Raw genomic sequence first — 26,018 nt, 5'->3', positions numbered from 1 at the left:
CCTCCCAAGTGCTGGGATTAAATGAGTACATCGCCACCACTCAGCCTACGGTGACTATTCTAAGACCCCAGGTAGAAACCAAGAGCCTTTTATGACCGATACTCAGAAGGCGTGTAGCATCATGGTCACTGCTTCTGTGGGTCCAAAGTAAGTCACAGAGACAACCCAGATTTAAAGGAGTGGACCACACAAGTGGCTAATAGCAAGAAGTAGTGTTGAAGGGGGTTGTCTTTGAAGACCAATTACCCATGTCTGATCCCAGTGAATCACCTTCCTCTAATGTGCAAATCCACCTGCCCACCAAGAACCCCCAAGGTCATTAAACGGTCTCGGACTCAAGTTCCAAAACCAAGACTTAAGCATCTAAGTGGGGTATAGGTGCACACGCAACCCTTCAGGCATGGTTCTTCTTGGTCCTAAGGTTTGTGAGCTAAGAGACGAGTTATTTTCCCACATTCATGGCACAACAGTGGGGCAGGCAGGCACAATGGAAACATAGTGGGTACTCGCCTCCCAAAGGGAAGAGCAAGCCTGTAACCCAGCTACACACACGCCACCAACTCCTTCATTAGGTCTACTTTCTCTCTTCCAGAAGTGTTTTCCTGGCTCCAAACCCTTCATTATTGTGCTGGCTAGCTTTTCGTCAACCTGGCATAGGCTGGAGTCATCTCTGCCGATGGAATCTCCACGGAGGAATTGCCTCCATCAGACTGGCCCATAGACAAGCCTGCAGGCACTTTCTTGACTAATAGTTGACCTGGAAAGGCCCAGCCCACTGTGGGCAGTGCCACCCCCCGGGGAACGTGGTCCTGGATTGTAAGGAAACAGGCTGAGCAAGCCACGGGGACGAGCATTCCTCCAAGGTCCCGGCTTCATTTCGCGTCAGGGTGCTGTCTTGCTTGGGTTCCTGCCTTGGCTTTCCTCGGTGATGGACGGGACTGGACTCAAGGTGTCCATGCCAAGTCAATGCTCTCTCCTCCAAGCTGCTTTGGGACAGAGAGCAAACCAGGAGAATTGTCCTTCCTTTTCATAAGAAATAACTAATAGCTGCCGCCAAGAGGCTTCTCTATTTGAGCTATACGTCTTTTGGTCCAACTTGTAGACTTATTTTTTGTTTGTTTGTTTGTTTTTTGGTTTTTCGAGACAGGGTTTCTCTGTGTAGCTTTGCGCCTTTCCTGGGACTCACTTGGTAGCCCAGACTGGCCTCGAACTCACAGAGATCCGCCTGGCTCTGCCTCTCGAGTGCTGGGATTAAAGGCGTGCGCCACCACCGCCCGGCCAACTTATTTTTAAAACTTTGCGGGCTTCCCATTCCCCGCCCCCCCCAGTTTTTAACTATGTGTAAATGTGTGGAGGGGCATCCGCCTGTGAGTGCAGTACCATGGAGGCCAGAAGAGAGTAGACGATGCCCCGCATCTGGAGAAACCAGAGGCCACGAGATGCCCAATGTGAGTGATGGGGAAGGAACTCGGATCCTCTACAAGACCATAAACACTCTTACCCTCTGGGCCCTCTCTCCAGCTCCTGTAAGCTTTTGTGTATCACATTCTAACTTCCGCCATTAGGCAAAAGCCACAACCATTTATTTATTTACTTTAGGGCTTATCTTGACTTAAGCCACCAGGAAGGGGCCCGTTGACGTCCTTAGAAGCCGTGCTGTCCAGTAGAGCTAAGACAGTATCTGAGAGGTCTTCAGAAGCCTTGCTTCTACCCACGAGGCCTCCAAGCCATGCCCTTGAGTGTTACTGAGGCATTACTGAAGGATTACAGCCACACCCTTGGCTTCCTCTGCATCTCAGCCCACAGTTTACTGGCAGCACCCCGACGTGTGCCTTTGCCCTGAAGCCTGTTCTTCCGTTGAGAGCCTTCAGCTGGAGCAGCATGACTACCTCCTTAGATTTCCTCAGTTCTGCTCCAAAGTGGAACAGCGCCTTCCTTAGTTCACGGTCATGACTCTTCCGCCCGACAAAGTCAGCTCGGAGAAGCTCCAGGGCCCTTCCACTGGGTTGCTTGGAAATTGCTTTAGACAGGATGCTCTCTCCTGCCATGTCAGTGAAGGCCATGGCCTCACGTCGGCCAGTGATGATCTCAGGCGTCCTTCTCTCAGATTTCCTCCTGGGTCCCAGGACTCCAACCATGTTCTCCTCAACGCTCCTCAGCTTCTGCCTTCTGAAGGCCCCCAAAGCAAAGGCCACAGGTTTCCGTTGTCTTCTCTCTCTCTCTCTCTCTCTCTCTCTCTCTCTCTCTCTCTCTCTCTCTCTCTCTCTCCATCACCGCATCCAGCCTAGAGGTACCAGCCTTCCCAAGAATGCCCCAGAGAACACTTCATTGTTTCAGTCCTGTGTACTCCTTCCCCAGTGAGTGAGTCTGAGCTGGCCTGTGACTCATGCTAACAAATGGAATGTGCTGGAAATAAGTTGCTTAAGTTTGGAAGCACTCTTTCAGAATACTGCCAGCTCCCGCTTTCCCCTTCCTAAGCACTCACTTCTGGGAGTCGTGAGCACCTTGCAAGACTTCCAGCTACCTCACTGGAGAAGCCAGTTGCTCCATTACAGAGAGGTCCACAGACATCCCGGGGAGAGGGAAAAGGCCAGTGCTGCCCGCCTTCGGTCCAGCCAGCCTCCTACGATCCCAGACACCCTTCCCTAACCACGATTGCCTGAGACTCCCAAGCAAGAACAGTGGCAGATGCCCTCCCCAATCAGCCCACTGGGCTCCCAGCACCACAAGAGATAAATAATGGTGGCTATTCTGGTTTTGTTTCAAATTCCAATTTTTTTCTTTGTTCTTTATTCACTTTGAAAGATTTTTTAAAAATTGTGTGTGTGTATGTGTGTGTCTTCACATGGGTGTGCACATGTAAGTGTGAGGGCCCAAGGAGGCCAGAAGAGGGCATCAGATTCCCTGGAGCTGGAGTTCTAGAGGCTTGTGAGTTGCCTGACCTGGATGCTAGAAACCAAACTCAGATCTTCTATAGATGCTCTCAACCACACAGCCATCTCTCCAGCCTCTCATTTTTAAAATTAGCATGCAAAGTTACAGGCTTCCTTAAGACATCTTACACCCTTCATTTGGGTTGACCCCCCCCCCCATCACTGCATGGAGGTTGTTTTAAACCACCAAGTTGGGGAGCAATTTGCTATGCAGGAACTCATAATCAAAACAGCCTCAAATACAGCTTTATCTTAGTGTTTGTGCTTCAGTTCATTCCTATCACTAGAATGCAAATTATGAGTTCCTACCTACAAAAACATGATTAGCAATTTTACTAGCACTGAAGGAAACTGGAGTTAGAAGAGAACTATGTGCTAATTTATAAATTATATATATTATACACATATTATTGTATATGCATTATATAATAATATATGTTATATATAATTATGTATATATATATTATGACTTGTCCAAATATCACTGCCCATAATCACAACCTTTATATTCTTAGTAACTAAATCTTGCCATCTTCTATATCTTACATATGTTCATTCATCTAAAAGTCATCACTTGGGCTGGAGAGATGGCTCAGCTGTTAAAGGCTAGGCTCACAACCAAAAATAAAACTCATCACTTTATATGTATTTTCAATTATGCCGTTTTGATTTCATCTCTTTCTTTATGGCTTTTATTACATTTTTTTCCCTTATTTTTCTTTTTGTCTTTATTTATTTAAAGACATGGCCTCACTGTGTAGCTCTGGCTGGGCAGGAACTCACTCATTAGACCAGGCTGGCCTTGAACTCATAGAGATCTGCCTGCCTCTGCCTCCAAGAGCCAGGATCAAAGGTGTGTACCACCACATGTGGCTTCTTTTCCATTTTTAACTTATTAGCTATTATTTGGGGGTACATATACCAAGGCAGTCAGAGGGCAAATTTCCAGACTTGATTCTGTCCTCACACTGTGGGTCCTTGGGATGGAATTTAAGTCATCAGGCCACTGAGCCATCTCCCTCACTTTTTATCTATCTATCTATCTATCTATCTATCTATCTATCTATCTATCTATCTATCTATGTATCATCCATCCATCCATCTATTTATTTGAGATGGGTGTGGGGAGGAATGTCACTGTACAACCTCCATTGCCCTTAAACTCACTGAGTCCCGCCATTCTCGGCCTCCTGAGTGCTGATCTATGAATGTGAGCCGCCATCCCTGGCTCGTGTCATGTGAAATCAATTAACTTGATTTATAACATCTAAGTACGGAGACATCAGGACTGAGTTTCCCTTAAACTGATGACATGAGTGTCCAAAGGGCTTCGACAGACAGAAGAGAAGGTGAGCACTCGCTGAGGCCAGAGGGAGCGCTGGGTTGACCAGAGGAGACCAGGGAGGGGCCTCGATGAAGCGGCATGCTGAACCCGGCTACTTTCTCGGGCAGCCGCTGCTCCACTGGCCAAGTCTGAATGGCCTGGGCCATGGGAAGGGGACACAGCAGAGCTAAGCAAGTCTGAGGCTGCCCCAAAGCCTGACTTGCACCAGAGGACCTCAGGTCTTCTGAAGGCCCCAGGTCTAGAGCCAGGCCCCAGTGCATGCTGGGAGCCTCCACATGGTGAAGCCCAGTGAGAATGGGTGGAGATCGAGGCTCCCCCACGGATTTGTTTGTGCAGTCCGGGGTGTGTTTCCTCTCCCTCCCGGCCTCCAAGACTCGTTTCTGAGAAACTCTAGTCTTCTCTTAACAAAACGGAGGTAGGAAGGACCTGTCCCTCCCTTGGTGAGAAGAGGAATAGGGATGAGGGAGCTGAACTGAAGAGATGGCAGCAATGGCCACCTCTCTGAGGCCAGAAAAGCCAAGGTGTGTCCACGGCCAGGAGCACATGTGTGTCTCAGACCCTCAAGGCTACAGCGACAGATAATCTGGACCCCAAGACAAGTGCTTCCTTCCAGCATGGGGGGCCACTTTAGATGGCACACTGGTGAACAGCTGGCAGAGGTGGGAGGACTCTCGGTGACCTACAAGCCATGGGGTTCTGGGGTTCCAGTCCAGAAGTACTTCCTATGTCCCACCAAGCCTCTGGAAGCTCAAGGAACTTGAAAGCCTCCAGCTAGGATGCAGTGGGGAAGAGGCCAGTGGCCCTGAGATCCTCCAAGGCCAAAGTCTAACCTAACTACCTGAAGTCCGAGACCTGGCCTCTGCCCGAAGCCCCACAAGAGAACAGACACCTGTGTACAACTCTGTGCCTAAGCCTATTACAAAACCGTGAGTGCCTATGAGCAAGACAGCAGAAGAGAGACACTGGCTACATCTGCTGCCTCCGAAACCAGACAGTCTGGACTTGAATCGCAAGTTTACCAATTATTAACTCTGTGTCCACTCACCCATCTGTTAAGTGTGGCAAATAATAATCATTAACTCGTGACACTGTTGTCAAGATTAAGCCACTTAATCTCTTTATAGTGTTATATAATGTCTCCAGGGTAATAAGTTCCCGATAGATATTAGGTATAATTATTACATGGGCCTGTGTATCTCCGCATCCCTGGGTATGGAATCAGGTGTACATATTGGTTATCTTAGTTAGAGTTACTATTGCTGTGATGAAACACCATGACCAAAGAGCCTTGGGGAGGAAAGGATTTATTCAGCTTATGCTTCTATATCATCAGTGGAAGTCAGGACAGGCACTCACGCAGGGCAGGAACCTGGAGGCAGGAGCTGATGCAGAGGCCGTGGAGGAGTACTGCTTACAGGCTTGCTCCTCATGGCTTGCTCAGCCTGCTTTCTTATAGAACCCAGGACCACCAGCCCAGGGATGGCACCACCCACAATGGGCTGGGTCCTTCCCCATCAGTCACTAATTAAGAAAATGCCCTACAGACTTGTCTACAGCCTGATCTTATGGAGGCATTTTTTTGTTCTCAGCTGAGGCTCCCTCTTCTCTGATGACTCTAGCTTGTGTTAAGTTGACATAAAACTGGCCATTGGTGTAAAAGTATATGGTATCTGTATGTCTTTGATTAGGAATGGTGAATACGTCTGGGTATCTGTGTTTCTGGGAGTGTCGGTATAGCCAATGATAATAAAAAGTGCTGGCACTGTTGTGTGTTTTGTGGAACAGACACTGAGAATTCTATAGGTATTTACACAGACACACACACACATTCACAAGGGTATGAATGACTGAGCACACATTTGGCTATGGAGCACCCACAAACATAGCCACCTGCTTTAGCCCTACCCAGAGTGACCCCCTTCCAGTGGGCTGTGGGAGACAACATCTCACAGCATGAGTTACCTGTCCCTCAGCACCAAGGCGAGGCAATGGGCTGTACCTGCCATGCAGCCTTTTCCCAGACCCTTGGTTGGCTGAACTGCCCGTATCATCTCTCATCCAGTGGACATAGACATAAGAGTCCACCAATCGCATCCTTTCATCTCACGACCACATGACCTGCCACTGCCATGGAGAATTCCTAATCAGCTAGGCCATCTTTTCAAAGGGGATGTCTCCACAACTCCCTCCCCATCTGAGTAGGCCCTGACCCACACTGAACGCATCCTCCCTAGGAAGGGCAGATCTTAAATCAGCAAGGGAGTGGGGTCGTCCCCCCTCCATGGATGGAGCCTACAGTGTATCCATATCTGTAAGTTCTGCTATCCAGAGTGCTAGCATTTTGAGCATACTGGAGACAGAGATTTTATGAGTGCGCTTCTTTCTCTCTTTTGCCTTGATGAGGACCCCACGGCCCTCATCTTCACTGGCCTGAGACATCCATCCCTGAATAGGACTGGAATTTGTTATAGAAAAGAGAGATGCTGCAATATTTGGCACCAAGTTAAAAAACAGTCCGTTACACAGCCTGTTCTCTGGAGAGCATATTTTCTGGATTCCTGCCTCTGTCTCCTTGGGTGTGACCGTGAAGTTTTATGTAATAGATGCCCAGGCCAGAGAAGAAAGCATTTGGTCCTCTCCTGTCTATGGACATGGGGGATGGTGGAAGGGAATAGGAGGGAGGTAATAGGATGATCACATCTGGCCTACTGGGTCCACTCTGGAGATGGTCCATGTTCCTGACCTCTCTTGGAACTCTGGGGAAAAAAAAAAAAAAAAAAAGCAGCAGCCTCCCAGCTGCTCCAAACCACCCTGGCCTCTGCCTGTGACCACAGGGCTCCAGAGCAGGGCAGAGGAGCCTCAGAAATGCAATGTTCACAAGCCAGCTTCAACTCCCACAAGGCCTGACTGCCGAACTGAGGACACAGCAATCCGGCAAGGGAACTCCACAGGCAACAAGGGACCCGGGTTCAGTGGGGTTCCGGCCATCCCAGGGGGGGACTGGACCACGGGTTATGTAAACTCAGCTCAAGCGTATCAGTGGTCAGGGGTGAGAGCAGTGCCGGCTGGGAAATCGGCAGTCACCACAACCCCCAGAACCCCAACTCCTTCCTCTTGCCAGATGTCACTCAGTTGTCCCCACAAATCCTAACACCATGTCAGTGAGGAAAACCGTGGAGAGTGGCCGGAGAGCTAAGCGCTTTTATGTAAGAGAGTTAAGATTGCTCCAGGGGACAGGCTAAGTTGTCAGGTCCCATGACGTTTAAATCACATTGAACATTTAATTGTTTTTCTCACTAATCATTATGGAGGGGTTGGGAGAAAGGTCAGTTTGGTTATAAATTAATAAATAAGGATGTTCCTTTTTTTTTTCCTTTCTCTACACAGATGAGCTGAAGTGTGGATTAAATTTCCAGCCCTACTGCATACACACAAATAAAGGATCTCCCACTGGTCTGTCCAACTGAAGATGAGGTCCTGGCCTTCTGGACCCCAAACTACCTCCTCCCAGACGGATAAGATATGGTGGTGGCAGAAAAGGACATGGCCACCCTTCACCCTGAGTACTCAAGCGTGGGTCCTCCTGTGTTCGCACACCAGGGACCCCCCCCCCCCAAGCTGATCTGTATGGATTTTGTTGTTGCTTTGTTTTTGAGAAGCGGGACAGGGTTTTCACTCTCTTTCCAAGTCCTTTTCTTCCTAGACACTTAGCACCCCTCCTTCTCCTGATCTCTTCTGGTCCAGGGACTCGGGAACGTGGAGGGCAACTCAGCAAAGACCTTTTCTCAAGTCCTACGCATTGTCTTGTGAGGAGGGGCAATGCTGCCCCCTGCTGGTTCCAGCATGAGAAGCAGCCCACAGGGGCAACCAGGTTCCTTCCATTTCCCTGGGAGACAGCATCTTACACGTGAAGGAACCTTATTCCCTTTGCCCAAACAGCCTCCGGCTTGTCTTGACATGGTTCTCTGGTGTGCAGGCTGAGTATCATCGTCCCTTCTCCCAAGGGTTTGGAACTTTATTTGACCATCCATGCTGTTTCATCCACATGACTGTCTAGATTTTGTGCACGTGAGAATGAGGACACTGGCCGCTAGAGTAGACTTCATTTAGTGACTTAGACTTTATTGTGTCTCCTAGGCAACTACATGTGGATATGGCATGGGATGTTCTTTATTGCTTGGGTCTAGGCACCTTTGTTAATTCTGGCATCAATGATCACCTTGGGGTCTCCACAACAAACCTACAGAACTCTTTGGAAGGCAGGATCCCCTGCATAGGTGTATTCAGAAATGCACTGGACAGTCACACGGATAGCAGAATTGCTCTTTTTCTTGTCACCATTTACAAAATGTTTGTGTGGGGTGTGTGTGTGTGTGTGTGTGTGTGTGTGTGTGTGTGTGTTTCTGCCTCTGGAGTGTTGGGATTAAAGGTGTGCACCACTGCTCCTGGTTGACCTTGAACTTTTAAAATATGTATTTGCTTTTTTGAGGGGAGGGATGCAAACACGCCACAATGCACTCGTGAAGGTCAGAGGTCAACTTTCGGGAGGCAGCTCTCTTCTTCTTCTTCTTCTTCTTCTTCTTCTTCTTCTTCTTCTTCTTCTTCTTCTTCTTCTTCTTCTTCTGAGATTTTTATTACTTATTATGTATACAGTGTTCTGTCTGCACACCAGACGAGGGCATCAGATCTCATTACAGATGGTTGTGAGCCGCCATGTGGTTGCTGGGACTTGAACTCAGGACCTCTGGAAGAGCAGTCACTGCTCTTAACCTCTGAGCCATCTCTCCAGCCTCAATTCTCTTCTTCCACCACGTGAGCCCCAGGGATCAAACTCAGTCTTGGCAGTCTTGGCACCTTTACCTGCTGAGCCATCTCTCCGGCCCCTGACCTTGAACTTCTGATCTTTCTGCCTCCATCTGAGTACTGAGATTTCAAGTGCGCACCACTGTGCCCAGTTCTATGCGGTGCTGGCCGTAAAAGGACTCTACCAACCCAACTACATCCCTGGCCCTGTGTGTTTATATATTAAATGCAAACACAAGAACAAACCGCACCAAAGATACCTATTTTAAACACTGAATTCTGAATCTGTCCATTGCATTGCCTACTAAATGAAAAGTTACGTTTTAAGGGACTGGAGAGATGGCCCAGAAGTTAAGGGCACTGGCTGCCCTTGCAGAAGGCCCAGGTTCAGTTTCCAACACCCACATGGTGGCTCACAACCGTCTGCAATCCTAGGGGACACGACACACTCTTCTCTGACTTCTGCAGGCACTGTACACACATGGTGCACATACATACATGCAACCCAAACATTCACCCACAAAAATAAAATAACCACATCTTTTTAAAATGGTATTTTAAATATAAAAATCAAAATATTTAAATATTTATGCAACCAGCTGGTGAATTAAAAATATTTCTTATTTATTTACTATTGCTTTTTGCAACAGGGTCTTGCCCTCTCAGCACCCCAAGTCCTGAAATTATGGGTAATGAGCCACCAGGCCCGGATACAGGATGAAAATTCCATATGGGGGGGAGGGGCAAAAATGTCCAAAGGGGACTCTCTATGTCAGCCCTCAGTCTAGAGACTTAGAGAAAGGCAGAACTATAAAATCGAGTAAATGTCCTTAGCAGCGCCTGCCCTCTGCCACCCTTCCTAAAGTCCCCTGTCCTGTTCTTCATCTCTCTTTCCCATCACCACTTGCTCTCCAGGGAGCTTTGATACCCTCTTCCAGGCTAAGCGGCCGAGGATGCCGTGGGCGGGGGTGGGGGGTCCTATTCTAGGAAGAAAGCTGTGGCTTTTGCCTTCAGATACACTTAGACCTACACGCCCATCTTCCAGCACCAGGCACTCAAACCTAGGGCCTTGCATACAGCACTCCAGGCTCTAACACTAAGCTTCCTACCCAACTTTATAGTCTGACTTCAGATCACAGGCCAAGTCTATCGGGAAGCCGCTAAAGCTCGCTAGAAGATGTAGTATGGGCTGTGAAAAAAGGCTTCAAGCTTCGTTGACGGGAAGTTGGTTTTGATGAGACTCTAGAAGGGCTAAGTCCCAGCCTGGGTCCATGGTCATCAGATATAAAACAGATGGTAAAATAAATGGGTATTTCCCCAAATGGTAGGTGCAGGGAGAACACACACGGGAACCATTTCAAGTGGCCCACGGACATATCCTGTGGTCGGCAGATGGAGACACGGGAAGAAAATCTGGGCGTCGTCTTATTTGCTAATTGGGTCCTCAGAACTTGGGACGCTCCTGTATAAATCCGGGTCTTCTTTCCCAAGCCTTTGATTGGCTAACATAGTCTGTGGGAGCAACTCGCTGCTTTTCCTGGCGTTGTTTTGGGGGATGCTGGGAGATGGTCTGAGTCCACGTTAAAGCTACCGAGGGAGCCCAGGTGGCCCTGCAGGCTGAGGATGAAACCCCAATCAATTAATAGCTGGTGCCCAAGCGCCATTGCAAAGAAAACCTTCTGGGGCGGGGACGCAGCGCCACCGTGTGGTAGAAGACCGTCTGTCCAGCCGGGCACCGCTTTTCCAAAGGCCTGACGGAACTTACCAGTTCTCTGTGGACCTATTTATTGGAGGGCTCCCTAGATCCCAGGAAAGGGATGAAGAACACCTACCCGACTAAAGCCTAGTGTTCTGTGCCAGGCAGACTTCATCACTCCCAGCTCCCCTCTTAGATGTCTGAGCATGGGCAACTCTACAACCTTATGGAGCCTTGGTGTGCCTTCTCTAGAATGGGGATAGCAAAAGAATTAAAAGAGACTGATGGTAGTGGTTGGCTGTGTGCCGTTGTTCAAGGAGAGGTGGCTGGCGATGGTGCCTGCTGCACAATCATGACGACCAGAGTTCAGATCCCAGCATCCACATAACAAGCTCACAGTCTACACAAACTTCTAATTCATCCCAAAGGGGATCTAAGGCCCTCTTCTGGTCTCCACATACTCACAGGCACAGGCATCCCCCTACACACACACACACACACACACACACACACACACACAAATGCACGCACGCACAAATGCAGATGCACAAATAAAAATAATTAAAAAAAAAAAAAAAGGAACTGGAGTTTCCCCTCCCTCCTTCTGGGCTGGTCTAGGAAATCCAAGAGTGTGCAAAGGCAGGGCGGAGAGAAGCCCAAATCCAAAGCCTAAGATGAGAGACTCCCCTACCTCAGCTCCCACAGAAAAACATTTTGCTAGTTCTCCCTGGAACCCCTTCCGCTTAGAACGGCAGGCCAACCTGGTCTGCAGGGCTCGGGGGATTTCTCAGAACAGGTTCGTCCAGTCTTTACCTCTCCTCCAAGTCTAGCTCCTGGGCTTCCTGAGTCTAGGTGACAATCTCAAGCAGCCTGAGGACCTGCCCCCCCCCCCAACTCCCCAGGCAGGTCTCATGTGTCCCTGCGGTCCCTCCCTGGAGCCCAGTGTAAGCCATAAGCTTCGTGGTTCGAGGCCCAGCACACCCTGATGCTGAGACCTTGGGAAGAAGACTCCAGTGAACTTTATAACACCAGTTCCCTGTTGTTGTCTAGACAGTAACCTGCACGTGAGAACTGGGCGTTAGTTCTCCACTTAGCTTTAGAGTTTGTGCCCATAGGTTGTTTCTATATTTTCCTTTCGGTCATTCATTGTGTGTTGTGTACTTATGATGGGTGATGTTGCTCTGTATGCTGTGAATGTGTTGCTGTGATTGGCTGATAAATAAAATGCTGATTGGCCAGTAGCCAGGCAGGAAGTATAGGCGTGTTAAGCAGACAAGGAGAATTCTGGGAGATGAAGGTTGAATCAGGAGACGGTAGCCTGACGTTCAGGGAGCAGCGTGTAATGGCACACAGGTAAAGCCACGGAACACATGGCAACATATAGATTAACAGAAATGGGCTGAGTTTAAATGTAAGAGCTAGTCAGTGGTAGGCCTGAGCTAATGGCCGAGCAGTTTTAATTAATATAAGGCTTCTGAGTGATTATTTTGTGAGCGCCTCCGGGTGGGGGGGGGTGTCCATGGGGCTGGGCAGAACCAGAGAAAACTTCAGCTATATACTTACTGATTACTATGGGACCTAACATCTGATGAGCCATTAACACTTAGATAAACGTGATCTCCCCTGCCCCCCACCCACCCCCACCCCTGTTTGTTGAGACTGGGTCTTGTGAGGTAGCCTTGGATGACCCCGTCTCAAACTTGCGGCAATTCTCCGGCTTCAGCTTTTCAAGTGCTGGGTCTATAGGCATGCACCACATACCTAGCTAACGTGGTAGTTTCGGGTCATCGTCAGCATAATAAGCAAGAGCTAAAGAGAGTGGGGTGACCACGCTCAACCTCATCTCTGAGGACGGATCTCGGACTGAGCCCAGATAGTGGCGTGGCCTGCTGCCCTAAGATTTGGGGGAGATGATCAAAGGTAAGGACTGGCTTCTGCAAAGGCCCTGAGGGAGGAACAAAAAACAGAAGGAGAAAGCCAGGGGTAGCCAGAGAATAGAGAGCCAAGTCAGAGTAATAGGCTAGGTAGGTGGGCGGAGGCCAGTTTAAACACACGGGGTCTCCGGAACCATTTGCAGGCCTCTGCGCCTTAGTCTGCATCCAGGGGAAAGCCATGAAACGGCAGGATCTGATCTGCATTATCTGGGTTTCTGTGTGGAGAAGAGACTGAAGAGGGGGGGAGAGGTGGAATGGAGTGATACTTAAGAGTCAACGGTGCTGGGCAGCGGTGGTGCACGCCTTTAATCCCAGCACTCGGGAGGCAGAGGCAGGCGGGTCTCTGTGAGTTCAAGGGCAGCCTGGTCTGCAGAGCGAGATCCAGGACAGGCACGAAAACTACACAAAGAAACCCTGTCTCAGAGAAGCCTAATAATAATAATAATATAAAATAAAATCAAAATTAGAAAGTGGGCCTGTCGTTTAATTACAGCACAGTTTGGGTTTCCATGAACGTGCTCCCGTGGTGGGAAAGAGAGATGTAAGGATGCTGCAAACAGCCGTGAACACACAGAGGTTAACTCTGTCATTTCTCTACTTTGGGGGGAGTTTAAATCTTCCTGTGGCAGAGACTCAGGCTTTGGTTTTTATGCCGTTGCTTTTAGGTGGGCTTGTCCATACAGATGGCAGCCCTCTGGCTGTATCTTGACCCTACTGAGAGTTCAACAGGAGTATCCCATCCCTCCACCAAACACAGGCCACTTGCTCAGTGGCCAGAGGGAGCCAAATGAGTAAACTGAGTCAGTGAGAGTCCATGGCAGTTAGCCTCCAGCTCTGCTTGGAGACTAAGACATGCCAGGGGGGAAGGTTGGCACCAAAGGCTACAGAGACATCGAGAGAGAGAGAGAGAGAGAGAGAGAGAGAGAGAGAGAGAGAGAGAGAGAGAGAGCGCCAATGTAGTCGTGGAGGACATAGGGGTCCAGGTGGCTCTCCAATTTTTCATTAAAAGTTAGAATGCAGGGTCTTTTGGGAAGATCATCCATTTCTGTGAATTTTGCCCAACATGAATGTAAATTGTCTTTTAAAACGTAAACATTTTGTAAGCTGGCTCCAGCAAGCCAAATGAAGCCTGTCTCCGGGCTAGATTTGCTCTTCAGGTTGCCGTGCGGCCCCCTGACATTACACCACATGGTGGTGACCATCAGTAACTGACATTCTTAGCAGTTGCTGTCACAGCTGGGGTCCTGCACAGCCAAAATCTCAGATCTACACGGAATCAGCAGCGGAGCCAGGCAACCACACACGCGGAGCATCCGAACCGGGGGCAGGCGTTCGACAATCTACACCAAAGCCCGTCTTTTGACATTTGTCAGGAACATGTGTCCCTAGAGTGACTGTACTCTGCCTCCGGATTCTACCAAACTGCACTCCTGTGGGGTGCCCCTCACAGCGCTGATGAGCCCGTCTTCATCCAAGACATCCACAAAGCTGGTGTCAGCCTGGGGCACATTGGGTTTCTCTTACAGAGTCCCGGAATGTCACCTTAAAAGAAAGGTCTAGGGCTTATGAATCAGAGCTGGCGTTTCCTATGGGACTTCTTCTGTGCAGCTGGACAAAGGAATCTTCCAATGGCTTGTGTTTGTTCATAGACATCTTCTGCCACTGTGACAAAATACAAGTGAAAACCAGCCCGCGGGAGGAAACGCCTATTTCGGCTCATGGTTTCAAAGGGTTCTGTTCCTGACTGGCTGGGTCCTTTGCTTTCCACACATGGCAAGTCAAAATATCTTAAGGGGGGAGCATGTAATAGAGGGGGTGCTTAGCTCATGGTGGCTGGGAAACAGAGGGGAAAGCATGGGGACAAACTAAGTCCAGAGGGGCACACCACCAGTGATCCATTTTCTCAGCTGGGTCTCACCGTCTACCATCTCCCCTGTGAACCCAACAATGGACTAAGAGGTCTGCGACTTTCTCATCCAGTCACTTCCTCTAAATCCCATCAGTTGGCACGTGGCTTTGGGGAGAGAGTTTAAAACCAAGCCATACCAGTGAGTAACTGCTGAGGGTTAGAAACTTACACTTGGCAAATCTGATCACTTTCAATGGCCTGAATGTTTTAAAATCAATTCTCTTCTGAAAAGAAATTTTTTTCCAGCAAATTTTGTTTTGGAAATGCTGTTTTTTGTTTGTTTTGGTTTGGTTCTTGTTGTTGTTGTTGTTGTTGTTGTTGTTGTTGTTAAAGACAGGGTTTCTCCGTGAAACAGTCCTGGCTATCCTAGAACTCACACTGTAGACCAGGCTGGCCTCGAACTCACAGAGATCCGCCTGCCTCTGCCTCCCCAGTGCTGGGATTCAAGGCCTCTCCACCACCACTGCCCAGCTTGCTTTTGTTTTTTAAACCTTTTTTTTTTTTTTTGGCAATGAAGATAATCTGCACGATGGGATATTGTTTACTAATCAGAGAAATACAGTGAGGGTTTTGGGGGCCTGTGAGATGGGTTAGCTGGTAAAAGCATTTCCATGCTAACCCGAGGAGCTGAGTTTCACGCTCAGAACCCACGTAAACGTGGAAGGGGAGAACTTGACTGTCCCAAGCGGTCATCTAACCTCCAGGTGCGGTGGGGGGCACAGATCTCAGGTACATGTTGTTGTTTTTAAATATGTACTTGTAATTGTGTGTGTGTGTTTCCTTGCTCTTGTGTCCTCCTGCTTGGACAGCAGGTCCCCCTGGAGCTGAGTTACAGGAGGGCACGAGCTGCCCCATATGGTTGCTGAGACCTGGACTCCTGGTTCTCTGCAAGAGCCCCGCCCACTTTTAACCACTGAGCCCTTTCTCCAGCCCGGTTGTGTGTTTGCTTGTTTAAATAAGCAAACTTTTCATTTTACTTTTCACAGGACTCACATTTGTTTCCAGGCTCGGGTCAGATTTCTAAAGCGGAGTTTTAAGCCTCCATCCTGCTGAGCAAGAGTCCTGAGCCGATCGTATGGCAGGGTGTGGCACTGAGCGCGAGGATTAGGAGAGGTGAGGGACTCCCGGGCATCCCTGTATACTGGATCCGGGCTCGGGTGGCTGCTAGCTGAGAAGACAGGAGGCCTCCTCTGGTGGTCACCATTCGTGAGTGATAACAGGGCGTTAGGAAGAGAGGGGAATGGAAATTTCCCACTCACTTGTCCCCCAACTGTAAATGCCAGGGGAGGGTGGGGTGCCTTGAATCGGGGCCTTGGGGGATGTCTGCAGGCAGGGTGTCTAATGCTAGGGGATGAGGCAGGTCCCTCATCCAGGTCCCACGCTCGTGGTCCATTTGGCCCCGGAGAGCCACCCGGAAGCAGTGGACTGGATCCGGGCTCGGGCGAGGGCAGCGCCTCTTCCGCGCCCGCAGGAAGCCGCCCGGCATCGGGAGCGCCCCAGACCGGGGTGCATCCCTGGTCTTGGATGCGGTTTACCCACCCGCCTAAAGACCGGGAAGGGCAGTGGGCGGCCGTGAGAGTCCCACCGCTGGTTGGATACAACTCAGTGGCTGCAAAGCAGCTCAGAAAACTGAGGCACAGCTCCTGGGCGAGCTGTTTTCCGCTCAGGCTGAGACAGGAAGCAAGGAGACTAAAGGGAGCCCTACCTACCTCCTCTTAGTCCAAGTACAAAATTAACCGCCAAGCTTAGCTCCAAAAGGGTCGTGCTCCAGGTGAGGCTTGAACTCACAACCTCGGCATCGCTCTGCATGTACTGCCATATAAGTACCGCGCGCTAACCGATTGCGCCACTGGAGCTCCGCTGTGCCGGCCTCGCGAAGGCTCTATCAGGCCGGGGGAGGTGTCGACGGAGCATGCGCAGCCGCCGCCCACGGGCGCCGCTCCGGATGCCAGCCTCCTCCAACTTCGGGCCGGGACCCGAGGGCTCCGAGCCGCTGTCTGGGGACCGAAGGGTCCGGGGGAGACTCGGCGAGTGTCCCCGTAGGGGCCGCGGGGACGGGTTGGCACGGCCGAGCCTGCGGGGGTGGGGGGGAGCGGCGGCGTCCTCCGCGGGGCTTCGCTCCCGGCGGCCCAGCCCCCAGCTCGCGCAGAACCGGCTGGCAGGGGCGGGCCCGAGCGACCCCGCGGCTGCCCTGCCGTCCCCGGGAAGCGAACCCGGATCCCCGGCCCGCCCTTCCGATGGCGCGAGGGCGAGCGGGCCAGCAGGGACAAACCCGGCGGCTCAGCCCGAGGGGCCTCGGGGATCCAAGCTGCAGGTGTCCGCTTTCCTGTATCATCTTACAACGAAGATTCCAGCGTTTGAAAACCAAAAGAGCTCGGAATCTCGGAATATCCGTTTCTTTCTGAAAATCAGAAAGTCGGAACGCTGGACCCATCCCTGATGATGACTTACGGGCCATGAATTTGTTTGTTTGTTTGTTTGTTTGTTTGTTTGTTCGAGACAAGGTTTCTCTGTGTAGCTTTGCGCCTTTCCTGGATCTCGCTCTGTAGACCAGGCTGACCTCGAACTCACAGAGATCCGCCTGGCTCTGCCCCCCGAGTGCTGGGATTCAAGGCGTGCGCCACCACCGCTCGGCTTCGTTACAGATTTTTGAAGACTCCGTGCTTTATGAAAATCCCAGGGGAGAGACTGGCGAGACCGCTCGCTCGGAGGTGCTCTTGCGGACAAAGCGGGTTCGGTTCCCGCCACCCACACACAACCCGCGGCTCGCACCCCACCCCGCCCCTTAACTCCAGTTCCAAACGCACACCTACACTTAATTTAAAAATTAAATATTTGAAAGAGGGAGAAAAATAGCAGGGAGGCTACTGGGGAAGGAGACACGTGCTGGGGTGGGGGAGAGGAGAGGGCAAAGGAGAGGAAGTATGGTCAAAGTACCTGATAGGCTTTAATCGGTGTCATGAAACCCAGCACTTCAGACAATGAGTAGATGCTAATAAAGTGTAAAAACCATTTTTTTGACTACAGAAATGGGGTAGCAATGAATAGAATCCGTACTGGGTCTATTATATTCGCTGTATTCCTATGGATTTATTTTTTTCTTATTATTGCAATAAAAAAAATAGCTGAGGTTTTTTGTTTGTCCTAGGCATTTTGCACACCTCACCTAATAACCGCGGAGTATTCCCCAGATGGTTAGCAATCCTTTCCAAAATCCACCCCGCCACCCCCACCTGGGGTCAGACTTTAACTCAGGTTGCCACCTAAACCCCTGCCGACATGTTGGTCACCCTGTTTGGTGACCTCTACTCTCATAAGATAGAGAAAGCCAGAAGGGCAAACAGCAGATTGACACTAGATGTGATGGGTGTGTGTGTGTGTGTGTGTGTGTGTGTGTGTGTGTGTGTGTGTACATGAGCAAGTGTTGGGGTAGAGTTAAGGCCATTACTGTGGCCATCTGGGTGGTCACAGGTTTGGGGTGACATGTTCAACAGTAGCTTGGTACCCAACTTCAGAAAGCCTTGGCATTTGAGCAGAAGAGGTATTGGCGGTCAGGCTGACAATGTGGACGTAATCAGATGCTTCACAAGACAGGACTGATGAAGGTGTTTGCAGAAAGCTGAAAGGCCAGTCGGATGTGGTTGGCACTCAGTGAGGCAGGAGGATTGATGTGAATTCAAAGTCAGCTGCACCACTGTCCCATGCCGGCTTGAGCTACAGTGTGAAACCAGGTTTCAAAGCAAAACAAAATTTTTAAAAAGCTGGTTGTGGTGACACACGCCTTTAATCTGAGCATCCCAGAGGCAGAGAGAGGTGAATCTCTGAGTTCGAGGCCAGCCTGATCTAGGACAGCCAGGGCTACACAGAGAATCCCTGTCTCAAAACAAACAAACAAACAAACAAACAAACAAAAACAAACCAACAAACAAAGAGTGGAATGTCCTGTGTCCATGTGTGGACTGGATTGTCTATAGAGAAAGGAGCCAGATGAACCTCCCCAGATGGCTTTAAAATTCAGGAGACATACACCAGACCTGGATGACCAGCACCCTGCAGATCCATCAGGCCTCAAGCGTGTCACGGGAAGATGTGAAGCATACTGCAATGTGCCAGCATCTGGGCTCCTGGGAGGGTGGGTGGGGAAGTCCAGGGTAAAATGAGGACAGCATCAACTCTGAAGAAAGTTGGAAATGGGTGAGAAAGTAAATGCATGTAGGGTAGGAATGATTTGTTTCTCGATGCTGTAAAAGCTGTAAAAGGTACATAGTTCCTGGTAAAAGCTGTGAAGGTGCTTACAACATCTTCCCATATCGACTAACATTTGGGGGATCTGCCCCTGTGTGGTGGTTTGAATAAGAATGGCCCCCACTGGCTTATCTATTTTATTTGAATGCTTAGTAATCAGAGTGTGGCACTACTTGAGAAGGATTAGGAGGTGTGGCTTTATTGGAGTAGGTGTGGCCTTGTTGGAAGAAGTATGTCGCTGAGGGTAGGCTTTGAGGTTTCAAAAGCCCATGCCAAACTCAGAGTCTTTCTCTGCTACGGATCATGATGCAGCTCTCAGCTACGGCTCCAGGACCTGCCTACACACCACCATGTTCCCCCTCCCCCATGATGATAATGGACTAAACCTCTGAAACTGCAAGCCAGCCCCCAATTAAATGCTTTCTTTTCTAAGAGCTTCCTTGGTCATGGTGTCTCTTCACAGCAATAGAACACTGACCAAGACACCCTGAGTCTCGGGCAGAGCCACCTGGTAAATCATGAACGGTAGAATCGCTGCTGAGAATCCAGCTTCCTTTTGGCCCCCCAGTCCCCGTTGTCTACCTGCTGTTTTATTAGCCCAGCTGATAGTGGGGTTCAGCCACTGTGTATACATGTGTGTACAGAGAGTGGGGACCCCCACTGTGTGCAGGGGAAGATGGTAGGTACCTCATGAAGGGAACAGGAATAGCTTGGGTCCCAAAGAAACTAAGACTCTCAGGGAGGAGCCTGGAAGGGGTGCTACTGAGATGGGAGAAGGAGAGAGAGAGCCAGGACCACAGGAGAAACCTTCTGCACCCTGCAGACTGCCTACCCTCCCTCCTCAGGCTGCCTCCAGAGAGCAGGGGACGAGGAGTCTCACCCATAGATGTCACTGGTCTTTATACGTCTTAAGGGGGCTCACGTCTCTTGCACCTGCCTCATCTCTAAATCCAGGAATCTTGACTGGAGAATATTTTCTCCACATAACTCTTCCCAGCACACTGACGTTAACTTTCTAAGACATGGTCTCACCCTGTGACCTGGGCTGGCCATACACTCAGGATCTCCCGCCTTTGCCTTCAGAGTGCAGGTTCTACTAGCCTATGCCACCAACCGCACTACCTTGAAATCATCTGAATCATTATGTAAGTTGTGTAATAAAGCAGTGAATTTTTAAAATAAAATAATAAAATTTTCTCGAGGTGCATGGGTAGTTAAAACCTGTGATGCCTGTAAAGAGTCTCAATCTTTCCCATATGCCGAATAACAAAATGTTTAATTATATAAGGGAAGGCTTGCTGTGTTAACAGATAAGTTTTTAAAAAAACATGTCATCTTGGCAAAGAGTCTTAATCTTTCCCGTATAGCGAATAACAAAATGTTTAATTATGTAAGGGAAGGGAAGGCCTTCTGTGTTAACAGAGAAGTTTTAAAATAACATTTCATCTTGGCATAGGGGTGAATGTACTGTACATTAAAATGTATGAAATGCAATGACTCATTGTGCATCAGAAATAGACAAAAAACTGTCTCCTAAATGAATGTTTGGAATTTATGCCTTTTGCATTGAAAAATTTTTTTTACTTCCATGTTTTTGTGTATAAATGATGAGATGAACTAAAAGGATTCCAATTGCTGCGTCCATGTGCCACCCTGCAAATTGCAGGAGCAGGCTGGACCCTGACAAAGAAGGGTCCAGCAGTATGTAATGGCCACTCTATTTCCCCTTCATGGCTTTGATTTCTGCTATACAAGAGGCATTGTGATGAGCCACACAAACATTTTTGATTAACAGAATGTAATTTGCGAGTCTGGTGAATGAAGATCATCTTGATTCAAATTCATGGGACTACCATTTGACGGTCCTCATTTGCTGTATTTCATCAGACTTTTTACATTTCTTATTTTTAGCCGGTGTTGCATTATGGTTATGTATTAAAGATAAATGTTGCTGTACAGAAGCCAAATCCTAAACGCGGAGCCCCAGAGCAGCTGGTGTTTGGGTCTGGGTGCTGCTATGGGTACTGGTCACAAGCATCCAGGAGCTTCCAAATGGATTCTGTCATATTTGGAAGGTCTTCAAAAATACTTTAGGGTTTTGGTTTTTGTTGGTTAGTTGGTTGGTTGCTTTCTTGAGATAGGGCCTTATGTTGCCCAGGCTGGCCTCAAACTCACTGTGTAGTAGAGGTTGGTCTTAAACTCCTGGTCCCCCTGCCTCTGCCTCCCAAGTGCTGGGATTACAGGCATACACCCTAGCATCTGGCTTTTAAGCATTCTTTAAATATTACTGTTTCTTGGAACTGGAAGGATGGTTCAAAGGTTAAGAGCATTTGCTCTCTTCCAGAAGACCCAAGTTCAGCTCCCAGCCCCTGTGTTGGGGAACTCACAACCCCCTGTGTCTCCAGCTAGAGAGGAACTGATGCTCTCTTCTGGCATCCATGTATACTCACACACATGTGGCATAGAGAACAGAGACACACATATGGTCACATAAATAAAATAAATTTTAAAAAGAATGGGCCAGTTAAAGAAACGCTACTTTTCTTAAAAGAAACTGAAAAGATGCCGTAGCCACCTGTAACAGGGTGAACCCTCTTGAGGTTTTTCTAGTGCTCTTGTGTTGGTTGGTGCCTAAGAGCGCTACCCACATGGTTCCTGAGGCCCCCCCCTCCCCGCCACAACACCACGGAGTAAATGACTCTTTTGTTTTCTTAAGAAGAGACAGGTGGAGAGTCCAAGGCTCGTGTTCTAGGGAAGTTTCACAGGTGTGAGCAGATCACAGAGTGGAGGAGATGTGAAATGAAGGAACATGGGCCTGTGGTGGTTTGAATGAAAACGGCCCCCATAGGTCCATAGGGAGCGGCACTGTTAGGAGGTGTGGCCTTGTGGGAGGAGGTGTGTCACTGGGGGTGGGCTTTGTGGTCTTAGATGCTCAAGCCAGGCACAGTGTCTCTGTCTGTCTGTCTGTCTGTCTGTCTGTCTGTCTCTCTCTCTCTCTCTCTCTCTCGTGTGCGTGTGCGTGTGCGTGTGTGTGTGTAAAACTCATTCGTTTTAGAGAAGTCCATTAACCTGCCCCTCAGGTTTCCCACCTGTAAAGCATAGGAACCTCGAACATTTTGTTAGACTGTCAAATGGACACACTGGACAAGGATCTTTAGAAACCTTCCGCTACTGTATGGAAGGAAGAGTGTTATTAATTTGCACCAACTTGTTAGTTGTTGCAAAATTCATTCAGGGAACATGGAAGTCCTTAAATGATTCCATATTTTAGCTGAGTATGAAATATGTGTGATACTAAATAACAGACCACTTCTCTGAGCCTGTTCCTCATCTAAAAGCCAGGCTGTCAACAATGACTTCTAAGTGTCCGGGGATCCAGCGACACCTACCATCTATGGGGAAAGTGCCTGCGTCAGGAGAAAGACACTGGCTGTATTTAGGGCAGGTTCTCCGTCGGTCCGCATTCTTCTGACGGTATTTCTGTTTCTGTGACTTTTCCTCTATGATGTCCAGTTCAGTGTGTGTACACCCGGGGCCCAGCAGCTTCTGTCACTTTTCTGAGAAGAGAGGATAAAATGGGCCCGTGGGGCAGGGGAAGACTGCAGACTGACACATGATCAAGTCATGGCCCGGGTCCTCCGACTCCTCTGACCCTGATCTCTGGCCTTCAGAGGCATTTGGGCCCCGGAGCTGTCTTGTGCAGAGATTCTTTCTGACCTGGGTGGTGGTCTGCACATCCAGGCTCTCAGCCTTCCCGAGCACACTGTGCCTGAAGGGCAAGAGCAATGACCTTCTCCTCTTCTTCAAGAGCAGAGGCTGACGAGACAGAGGCTGTGCAAAGAGGACCCTCAGGAGTCCCCATGGAGGTCTGGGAAGCTAGGGACAGGAAAGGGTGCGGAAGAGAGGGGCGTGGGGGGCGGGGCTCAGATAAGATCCTGCCAGCTCAAAGTAAAGTTATTGTCACCAGAGGGGTTTGTGTGACTGCAGAGGCAGGCAGGACAGTGTGTCCACAGTGTGGGACCATGCCAGGCACAAAACGATATCAGCGTGTGATCGAGACCCCTGAGCCTGGCGAATGAGTGGTGAGGTCCTTTCTCAATTTCAGCCTTCTACCCTGATTCCTAGAATAGTTTTAAATTTGGACTGGCCTCGGCCCTAGGCTTCTGCTCCTTGCCTCTTCCTCCTCTTCTTTTTTTGGCTTTTGAGACAGGGTCTAGCCCAGGCTGGCCTCAAACTTGCTACTTATCTGAGGAAAGCCTTGAACTCCTGATCCCCCTGCCACCATGCAAATGCTGGAATCGAAGGCACACACCCATCATAGGCATCTTTCTCCTTGTCTTCCCTTGTGATCCTCTGTCCCTAATAGACTCGGAACATCACATGAAGACTAAGTTCTTGGTATAGGTGTGTGTGTGTGTGTGTGTGTGTGCGCGCGCGTGCGCGCGCACGCGCGCGTCCTCTCCTCCATCCCAATCCACCATCCTCCGTTTCTTCCCCTTTCCCCTCATTCTTCCCATTTTCCCCTGTATTTATGTATATGGTGGAGGGATTTATTCCATGGGGAAATGTATGGAGGTCAGAGGACAACTTTTGGGAACCAGTCTGTCCTTTCACCATGAGTCCCAGGGATCGAACTCAGATCATCAGGCTTGGCAGCAATCCCCTTACCCACTGAGCCCTCCCACTGCCTCCCTCCTATCCTCCGTTTCTTCCTGCCATTCCTGTCCACGCTCTACAGTGACTGTACAGCGAGGCCGTTCTGACCACCATGTTGCAAGTGGCTGGGAAAGTCCAGGAAGTCCTGAAGGTGCGAGCTCTCCACCTGCTTCTCATCCAAACACTTTTGTTCCCTATAACGTCCTCTTTCTTGGATCTCCATTTCTCATTTTAAAATCTCAACTTTTATCTTGGTCTTCCCTTTGGATATTTATTATCTTGGTCATCATAATAGTTATAATTACTAGATGAGTAATACTTTATCATCAGCAGTACATTTTCTAATTTTGTTTTGTTGTTTGGTTTTTCAAGACAGGGTTTCTCTGTGTAGCCCTGGCTGTCCTGGAACTCATTCTGTAGACCAAGCTGGCCTTGAATTCAGAGAGATCCGCCTGCCTCTGCCTCCCAAGTGCTGGGATTAAAGGTATGAACCACCACTGCCCAGCATACATTTTCTTTAAAAAATTTTATTTATTTTTAATGTGTATGGTTGTTTTGCCTGAATGTATTTCTGTGTACCACAGGAGTACCTGGTCCCCACAGAGAGCAGAAAAAGGTGTTGGATCATCAGGAACTGGAGTGACAGATGCTTTGTGAGCTGCCGTGTGGATGTGAACAGTCAAACCTGGCTCCTCTGGAAGGGCAGCCAGTGTCTTAGTCGCTGAGCCACCTCTCCGGGCCCAGCCATGCACTTCCACACTCGCTACCTTCACAAAAACCTGTGAAGTTGGTATTTTCTTTTCTTTTCTTTTCGGGAGGGGGGGGGGGTTGAGACAGGGTTTCTCTGTGTAGTTTTGCTCCTTTCCTGGAACTCACTCTGTAGACCAGGCTGGCCTCGAACTCACAGAGATCCACCTGTCTCTGCCTCCCAAGTGCTGGGACTAAAGGCGTGCGCCACCACCGCCCAGTCGGTATTTTTTTTTAATTTTCTCTTTTCAGACCAGAAAACAAAGAAATAAGGATCCCAGTAGCTTGCTCGGATGTACCCAGCTACTAACTGCTGGATGCTTCTGCCCTGAGTATTTATTTTTATTTATCTGACAAGGCTGCTCCCAAGTCTCTGCTGGAATAGTAAGAATTTTAATGAATAGCTTAGTCAGGGAGGAGAGCCAGGAGGATTTCTTTCTCCAAATTATTTTTTGCTACACACGGCCTAGGTTCTGATCAATTTTATGAGGGGAAGAATAAGTGATTCTAAGTCTTCCTCCATTACTGACAAAGGGGAGAAAGTATGCTTCTCCCCTGAGCTGAGCCCTGGTGACCTGGGCTTCTCCTTCCTCAGGAGGCCGATGGAGGCCTGGTCGTGCTGAGTGGGGGAGGAACCTCTGGCCGGATGGCATTCCTCATGTCTGCGAGTATGCTAATTCCGTTTTCTGCCTTCCTTCTGGGGATGTCACCCAGAACCACAAAGCTTGTCAAAGGTAAATTCTCTCAATAGATACATTCTCTCCCCACCTCCATTCCAAAGGATAGGAGCCCAGGAGAGTCTGATTTCTCTGACCCCACTGGAGTGCCACCTTCCTCTTGTTAACCCCCGCCATCTCAGGCATCGCTAAATGATCATCCCCAAGTTGCATGTAACTTGCATCCACTCTTTAAGTGGGAGATTACAAATAAGTTAGGGCTAACTATTGGTCTAAAAGACCATTCTGCATCCTTGGTCCTCTAGAAGTTGAGAATCCATGTTACATCCTCTTTATCATTCCCTCTTCGTACCCTCTCCTTTTTTAACCAGTCTCTTTTAACCAGTCGATGAAAGGTCAAGGACAAAAGCCTCTTTACACACACCTCATTGCAGGAGGTGACAGATCAGTTACCTTGACCTGTGCATGTGGCCAGAGGGTTTTTTTTTTTAACTGAATTTGAATGACTTTAGTCAAAGATTGTATTGAACCTACCTCCTTCTCTGCCATCCCACATAGCCTTCTATCTGCCCCTTCAAACTTTTATCGCCTATCTGGCCTTGTAGGTATTTGAATTTTTTTTTTTTTTAAAAAACTCTGTGGTGTATCTATGTTGGCCCGTGCTAAACAGGAGGTGCCCATTCAATGACAGCTTCCCTCCATTCCATTCTTTCAGTGTGCCCTTTCCTATTAAATTATAGGTTTCTGCTTCTTAGCCAGTGCCTCTGACCTGAGTGCGCACCCTTAGGTCTGTCATGGCCTCTTGGGAATGAACAGAAGATAGCACCCTTCATGGGATCCAGGAGCTGAAGGTCTGTGTTTTCCGATACTACTCAACTAGAGACACTCATAGCCCTTTTCATAGGGCTAGAAAAGCACCAACCCCAGCCAAGGCCTGGCCCCTACTCTGGTCCTGATTTTCTCACACAGTAGATTTGTACCCTGGTGACCTCCCTAGCACCCTAACTCAGTCCTCCTCCAGGAGACCGCCCTGCTCCTGGGCACCCTAACTCACACCTCTTCCATTCCCAGGT

General features: G+C 49.2%; 1 non-coding gene across 1 annotated transcript; it reads right to left on the bottom strand.

The window, feature by feature from the left end:
* Positions 1 to 16,383: 16,383 nt before the first annotated feature.
* Trnai-uau (transfer RNA isoleucine (anticodon UAU)) lies at positions 16,384 to 16,476 on the bottom strand. Its single transcript is given in 2 exon segments — positions 16,384 to 16,419; positions 16,439 to 16,476. It is a non-coding gene; the product is annotated as a tRNA-Ile (tRNA).
* Positions 16,477 to 26,018: the final 9,542 nt, after the last annotated feature.

The sequence above is a fragment of the Peromyscus maniculatus genome, chromosome 22 (genome assembly GCF_049852395.1).
Source record: "Peromyscus maniculatus bairdii isolate BWxNUB_F1_BW_parent chromosome 22, HU_Pman_BW_mat_3.1, whole genome shotgun sequence".
Classification (NCBI taxonomy): domain Eukaryota; kingdom Metazoa; phylum Chordata; class Mammalia; order Rodentia; family Cricetidae; genus Peromyscus; species Peromyscus maniculatus.
Note: the sequence above shows the minus strand (reverse complement) of the source record. Positions and strands in the feature narration are given on the sequence as shown.